Source organism: Thunnus maccoyii, chromosome 11, assembly GCF_910596095.1.
Source record: "Thunnus maccoyii chromosome 11, fThuMac1.1, whole genome shotgun sequence".
Classification (NCBI taxonomy): Eukaryota; Metazoa; Chordata; class Actinopteri; order Scombriformes; family Scombridae; genus Thunnus; species Thunnus maccoyii.
Genome location: NC_056543.1, coordinates 12883796 through 12892086, shown reverse-complemented (window position 1 = coordinate 12892086; position 8291 = coordinate 12883796).

The window sequence follows — 8291 nt, the reverse complement described above, 5'->3', positions numbered from 1 at the left end:
GCACTGATTGAAAGCGAGGCGGTGCAGATGAAATATATTCAAGTTAAGACTCTTCTTTGCACACAAACACATGCACACGCTCACTCACACTCACACACAGCTACAGGCCAATGGTTATAGGCCACAGCTCCACCAGACTGATGATGAATGACAAGAAGCAGGAGAGAGAGGAATGATGGAGAGAAAAGAAACATGAGAGACAGCGAGAGAGAGAGAGGGAGAGGAGGCAGTATTTCAGTCACACTTAGCAAACGGCTGTCACTGGTGAATCCAGATGCCTCATCACTCTCTCAGACATCAGCCACTGTGTTGCGTCTCCACCACTGCTAATGAAATCAACACTGGCCTGTTGTGTGTGTGTGTGTGTGTGTGTGTGTGTGTGTGTTCATATCTGCATGTATGTGTTGTGTGTTTTAAAAGGACCGTGCATTAAACAGGGCTGTCACTTCACTCACTAGAATGAGTCAATGTGTACATTAGCTTCCATGGTGACTGCACAACAGGGTCATGTACACACAACACACTGACGCTGAAAAATATCATACTCACTGAAGGTCTTTAAAGAAAGGGTTTGCAATTATGCAACATCTGGCCTTATAGGCCCATACTAAATATTTATGAAGTATTAGTACTCGTGACAATATTATTGTAGGGGAACCAGTCCAAAAAATGGCAAGAAAATGTCGTCAAGCCCAACACAGCTGAACTGACTTGTATACAGGCTGTATTTTATTTTTTGTCATGTGCTTGTGGTTCCTGTTGTCTGAACTATAGTTTTCTTTTGTTTTTTATACATCACTCAACATTATTACTGATGTCTTCTCTTTAATACACCTTACCTGCAAGTATGAGAACTATTATCATTAAAATAATAATTATTATTATTATTCAAAACTGCTGCTAAGACCAGTCCTGCCAAACCCACCTGCAGCTTCAGTGTTGACTGAAAATAATGTTTGATACATTGTTGGATGCTAGAGCTTCACTTCTGATTTAAAATTGACCGGAAAATATTAAATATCATATTCTGTAATTAATTTTTAAAATTAATGTGTGACAAAATAATCTCAGCTCAAAGGTCCAATTTTTCTGAATGATCTTCTCTTTTCTCTGCTGGATTATTTATAAAATGCACTTTCACTCTGGTCTACTGCATGCCCTGTTGCTGCAATGATCAGTGAACTAGGTTATTGTTATCTTCATTAACACCAAATTAAGAAAACCAGCAGGTCATGCTGAACAGACAGAACATCATGAAAACAAGCAATCTGACAATAAACAGACAAACTGTGGATGAAGGTAATGTTGTTGTTGCCTTACAGTAACATTACCACAACAACAAATCTGACGTCACCTGTTAGCTTGCAGCAGAGTTACTGCAACAACTTCTACAACACAGTTTTGTTTTACAGACTGCGTGGGCTGCATTCCCAATAATTACAACTATTTACATCATTTATTCAAACTTAATTTCTGGCCTACTGGCCAGTGATTAGGTTAGGGCAAAACAACAAAATAATCCACATTTTCAGAACAGAAATTAGCTAACATGAACACAATGTCAGGCTGAATGAATGAGTGAAACAAAATGGCAATTCAGTTTATGTTTATTTGTTGCTTGCCTTGGTTTGATTTTCCCAAATTTTTGAAAGTTTATGTAATGCTGTCTAGCTCTTAACTTTGAAGTCCAATATATCAGAAATTTTACTCAGAAGAGGGATTTCTGGCTTCACCTTCATCTAAGAGGCATGGAGAAGGATTGACATCCAGACAGAAGTCTCTGGGCCATGGATTATCTGTCTGACAAGTTTTTTTAGTTATCATGTGAGATATCCAGCAAACTTGTAAATAAAAAAAAAAGTGTCAACACAAACCTTGTTTCACCTCTTTTGTTGGAGGAAACGTGAGTCAACACCATCTATACAGGATGTGCAAAATGTGCTGTAAGCATGAAGAAGCAAAGGGCAAAAGAAGCAACTGAGTGGGGAGGATGAGGAAGAGGAGTAACAGAGGAAGACTGCTGTAATCAAGGCTGAGTGCTAGTGCAGACGGATGCAGGTTGTGCTCGTGGTTCTTGATGAAGTGCTGTTCTCCTGCTGAGCCACCAAACTATTTATATACAACACACTGACAGCCTATGGGCATGGAAGAGAAAACTGCTACACTTACTGTTCTTTCTTCGTTATCCCTCACCTCTGTTCCTCCACTTACACAGTGGCAGTTTGAAACAAGGGCGTAGATTTACTGTACACTAAATACATCCAGCATAATTTGTCTACAAAATCTTGACTGATAAATACAAAAGAGAGGCGACAACTGACAGTCTCATCTACTGTCACTGACTTTCTGTGGTGGACCCGGAGGCTTCAGCTTCGGCCTCAAAAAAGTCAGAACATCCTGAGAGGCAGATCATCGTGGAGATCAAAGTTGCAACACCGTCATCAATAATAAATTGGCATCAGGATGGGGCCTTCACTGCTTCTGCTACACTTGCACATGCACAAACACACCTAGACAGATATGTCACCTTTGACACGATTTTTATGCCGTCGCAAAGCCGACGGTAGCGCAAATGCCGTCACAATGCAATGTTTTCCAGTCTCAGGAAAATAGGACCTCTTGTCTTGACTCCTTTGGCCAAAATTCTCCTAGCTTGACAGCTGTCCAACACTGAATACTATCCAATTTCAATGCTTTCTTTGATATTAAGCAAATAATGGAGCAACCACAAGTTACAAATTCATAAAATAGAGATTCAACTAACCTGACTCTCATTAAAAGCATTTTATTTCTCATTTACAGCATCTACGATTGATTAATGATATCCAACCCTGACAGATTACCTTCTCTGGTAATATGACACACAGACTTTATTAACTATTAACCTATTACGTAAAAAGCCAACATTATTAACAGCCGCTCAGAACATAATGACATATTCTTTCATCTTTGGAGAGTATAAGCTTTGGTTATTTATTAAAAAAGAAAAAAACCACTCTCTCAGGGTCTACGCTGAAAAGAACAATCAGAGAGGTTCGGTTCCCACAATAATACATTAAAATGTCAAAGCTATATGTTAAAATGTCAGACCTATTAATGGTACTGCCAGTCTGCGGAGGTAAAATGTCAGGAGGCAAATAAATGCAGTAGGCAGTGAACAAAATAATGACGTATAAATGCTGAGTATACTGCAGGTAAGAAGCTTATGTGAAACACTCATTCAAACAAATACTACCGACACTGTGATGAAGGCGACTGAAAATGAATAATCAGTAGTAATTACATAGGTGTGAGCTCAGGTGAGCCAGAATCAAAATGTCTGAGTGTCTTTGCAGCCAAATTGTGGTTTATTCAGGTGATAATCAACGATTCCATTGTTGTTGGCTTGTGAGGGTCCCACTGAGAGGCTTCAATCACACTGTAGGGGGTCAGTGACATAACCACACCATCCCAGCACCCACCCTCAAAGTCACCTTTCACTGATTGGGTAGGAGGTTGAGTGCAGTGGAGTGGAGGAGTAAAAGGAGGAGGAAAGGGTACGTCCACATAAAGCTGGTTGAATTTGTAAAAACATCTTTTTCTCTCTGTTTCAGCCCTCCGTCCAGACTAAAATGTCATTATCCGCCCCCCAAAACTGAGCTTTTCTTGTACCGAAACATCTTCACAGTGTATGAATCTTAAAAAAATGGAAAACTGAGCTTTTGCAAAACAATGAAAACAGGATGAAGGATATTCTATTACTTGTACTTATGTTGATTTCGTCAGACAACGCTGCAATTACAAAATTATCACAGCATTACAGTAGCTTGAGAATGTTTTCAAGTGATTGCTGAGACTTACAGCCAAACTCTTCAACTCAAAGTTTATCTCACATATCACTGGCTTAACTTAATAAAATTGAAAAGTAATGGATGTCGGTAGTGTATTTTGGTAGTAAATATACAGTAAACTTTTTATATAAACACAGGTTTATATACTCCAAGCTCCACCTCAATCAGCCTCTGACTTGTCTTCACTCTGCCTATGATGATTTCCAATCATCACTTCTTAATCTTAGACTGGTTTTAAATGCAGAAAAGACCCAGTACATGGTATTCATGTCCACTAATGTCTCTTACTATCCTGCCATTAAAACTTTAAGTTGTACCCATCACTCTTACTGATACTCATCCAAATACTTGACAGCGGACAGTCATTCAAGATTCATATTCAACATTTGACTCAAAAATTTAAAAAATAAACCAGACCTCCTAGAATTAAAATAAAATAAAATTAAATATTTTTAAACTGTTAACCTATTGTTCAGTCAACACTTGATTATGGAGATATTCTGTACTTTCATTCATTTCAGCAGCTAAACCCTGTTTATCGAAGTGCAAATGACATCATTGCTTTCTGTATCACAAGGTTTGATGGACTTCCTTACTGACAAGAAAAAAAAAAAATTTCCTGATATTCATCAATAAAGTTCTACTGTTAAAGCTTCAAAACTGCATGATTTCGCTTACCTCATTTAAATAACTACAGTAACTACTACTACTAACTACAGTACATGATCCAGCAGATATCCCGTATGTACACACTAATCTTGGCAGAACTGATTTCAGGTGCTATGCACCTTCTTTTATTTACTGCAAACTCTCCTGAAAGCTAAATTCTTTCATTCCTCTTGGAGATTTTAAAGCTTTGTTGTCTGATATTTTTAAGATTCTTGTAACTGTTTTTATTAATTCCTTGTTGTCTGACTTTTGTGTGTCGTTTCTGTATGCTAGTGTGTGATTGTCTGATTATGATTAGTCTCAGGTCTCAATGAGACATCCTGATTAATTTAAGTTTACATGGATAAATAAAATTGATGATGCAGTCAAGCTTATAAAGTTGTTGTGTTTTAAGCTTTTAAGATTTTTGGGACTTTGTCCTAGCTGCTGGAAATGTACCGCTGAACTGCTGAAGCTGGCAATTACTTTACTGTTGAGTTGTCGTGTTTTCCACATCCTGTATACCACTTCAGCACAAAAAGCCCATGAAACAGGGAGAGAAATGAGCATTCAACTTTTTAGGCCATTCATACAAGACTATTTTTCACAAGAAAATATCAGTTTGACAAAATAACACAGCTACAGTTTTGGCCCAGGTTCACAGCTACAGATTCTCAGCCATGAAAAAAAGACATTTATAACACTGAGTGGTGCAGCACACGGTGACTCTGCAGACCCAGTTTATGTATTTTCATAGACTGACATTAATCTTTATAGCTAAATTCATGAAAAGCAAAGAAATGCAATCTTACTGAAAATATGATCTTTTACAGGGGTAGAAGACAAATTAATGTTTTAATAAATATTTGATTTTATATTCACAGTTTGATGATCATGCACTGTCATTTTCATTTACCTCAAGGAAGGTTTGCAATGTTTATGCAGGCAAGACAACAAAATATATTTGCATGTCAGGTGTAGAGGGAGCCTGTCAGATATTCCAATCTCTGCATTTCCTAATCAAAATTAAAGAGATGAAGTGAAAAACAGAAGTAGTAAAAGGGTGAATTTGTCTTGCTCTCCATTTTAAAAAGGGAAGAAAAAGATGGAAATGAAGAGAGAAAACAAAAGAAAAAGAGAGGAGCAAAAGAGTGTCTCTTGCTCCTCCTGATAGACCCAGCTAGGCTATTCATTACTCCCTGAACACCAGCCAGTGTCAGTTATATTACAGCAAAGCCGTCCCTGACTGACGGCTACGAGTGGGGGGAGAAAAATGGCAGCAAAATACTGCTAGATACCCTGGGAGAAAACAAGGGAGGGGCTGTGATGGATGGGTGTGTTTGACCCAGGCGGGGTGGAAGGCAGAGCTGGGTCTCTTCCACATGAGACAGGGAGTCGGCAGAGCTTCTGCCCCTCTGCCCAGAGCATCCCAGCCTTGTCAGGATGAGAGGCATCTCGCTAAGCTGCCTTCCGTCAGTGCTTCTATCACTCGTGTCAAAACAGTCGCTCTCCATATTCAACAGATAAAACTGGACCTTATGTGATGGGAATACAGACGCGCAGCCAGGCCATCCACTGAGTTTGTGACAGGCCTGATGTCAGCATCAGGGCAGATACCCCCACCTCCCTATATAGCTGTCCCAAAACCAACAGCATGGTAGCATCAGACAGCTTTGGGCTGATTTTCTGTCCTCTATGTTTTTGCATACACAGTAAAATAACAGGAGAGTTAGCTTTTGGTTCTCAGATACAGTATGTGATACCAGAAGCCTGTGTGCCTTACATCTTGGTTATCAAGGTCTGTGTGTATCTGGGGTTTTAAGCCATGCTAGCAACACGCCCCTATGGATGGAAATGTCAATCTGCCAAGCTGTTGGTTGGTCCACCACTTTGGTCTAGACTTAAATATCTCAACAACTATTTAATGGATTGCTATGAAATGCTGTGCAGACATTCATGGTCCTCAGAGGATGTATCCTACTGACTTTGGTATCCCCTGACCTTTTCTATACCATCACCAGCAGATCAAATATCTTAAAGTCTAGATGGATTGATGCAACAGATATTCATGGTTCCAAGATGATGAATCCTAATGACTGTAATGACTGTAATCTGCTGACTTTTCCTCCAGCGCCACCATGAGGTTCACATTTGTGATTTTGAGTGAGATGTCTTGACAACTATTGCCATGAAATTTGGTGTACGTTCCCCTCAGGATGAATTGTAATCACCTTGGTGATTAACTTTCAGTCTAGCGCCATCATCAGGTCAAAATTTTAAGTTGTCCAATACTTAAATACCTTCAAAACTAGTGACATTGCAATCAGCCTCAGCCATATTTTGTGTAAAAGAAAAGGCCATTACTATTCACATTTGTAGCTATTCTACTTTTTTAACTAACTAATATGTCACTTTCAGAAAATGTACAAATGAAAAATACTGTTAATAACATTTCATTGGGCCTCTTTTGGGCTTCTTGAGGTCTTGGTGAGTGCAAGACTAACAAGCAACAGCAAACCATGACTGCATAGTTGCATTTCATATCTGGCCACCCACAGTGTTACCTGGAGGCAAAAATGTTATTAACCTCGGGGCATATTAGCCGGAGCCATACATTATGCTTTTGCTAATAGAATTTAGAGTCTCATTTCATTGCATTCAGAGCCATTATGAAAGTACATAACCTGTGTGACCTGAAGTGAATGTTCACACGGTACGGAGGAGAGAAAGCACTAAATTTAATCATAATGAAAAAACATTGTGATTAAGGAGAAGGATATCCCACTAATTCTACCTACAGTGTCCCAACAACATGCTGTACAACATATTTTGTGCTGTGAATATGATATTCTGGAGAAAATTATTCAATTTCTTTGTCTGAGATTTACACGTTTTCCATCACGCTATAATAATACAGATTTCTTTATCTTAATAAGGTTGAAAGAAAGTATGATCATTTTTTTCAACCAATACTTCAACCTCACAGCACACTCTTCTCATGTTTTTAATGGCTTTATTGAAACAAGTATACAAGAAGTTTACAGCACCATGTGTATACAACTTGAGTCTACAATCACAAACATGACAAGGGGAACAAAGGTTGTAATTAAAAATAAATAGTTAAATGAATATCTTGTAGGGCTTACAGTGGTTATATACGCTTTAACAGCTTTTTTGTTCGTTCATTCAGATATTGAAGAAATGTATTGTTTGACCTGGACAGTCAGCTCTGAACAGTTTGATTTGTGAATATAAAAATTTGCCAAAATAGTAAGCAAATTAATTAAATAACTGCGAGCAGAGATTCCTGTCATATTCAGTGAATCCAATCATGACAATTTACTCCACAGTTGTTTTGTATGTGTGCAAGAGTAAAATAAATCAACCAGCATTTCTCTGAGCTCCCCACTAAAAGTACAACATCAATGTCTTTCCTGAGTTTCTGCAAATTATGATTAGTTGGACAAAACCTGTGAAGCATATTAAAAGATATCTCTTTGACTTTGTTGGTCAAAAACAACAACAACAACAACAAAAACATAACTCTCTCCTATCAAATATCTCCAACAAATGTGAACCAATATGATAAGGCAGAGGGTGTCCTTATGATGTCTTGTTGAATCTTCTCATGTTTTCTGACTTTGATTTATCATAGACTACGTTATTTACTGCAGAGTTCACAAGCATGCAATCTGCAAATGCCAGTGTCAATAAGGCCAAAACAAGATTCAATCCTTTTCCGGTCCTTTTTTTTTTTTTTTCAAACTTCATTTATAAAACATTCAAATATACAAACAGTGCAAATATGTGCTC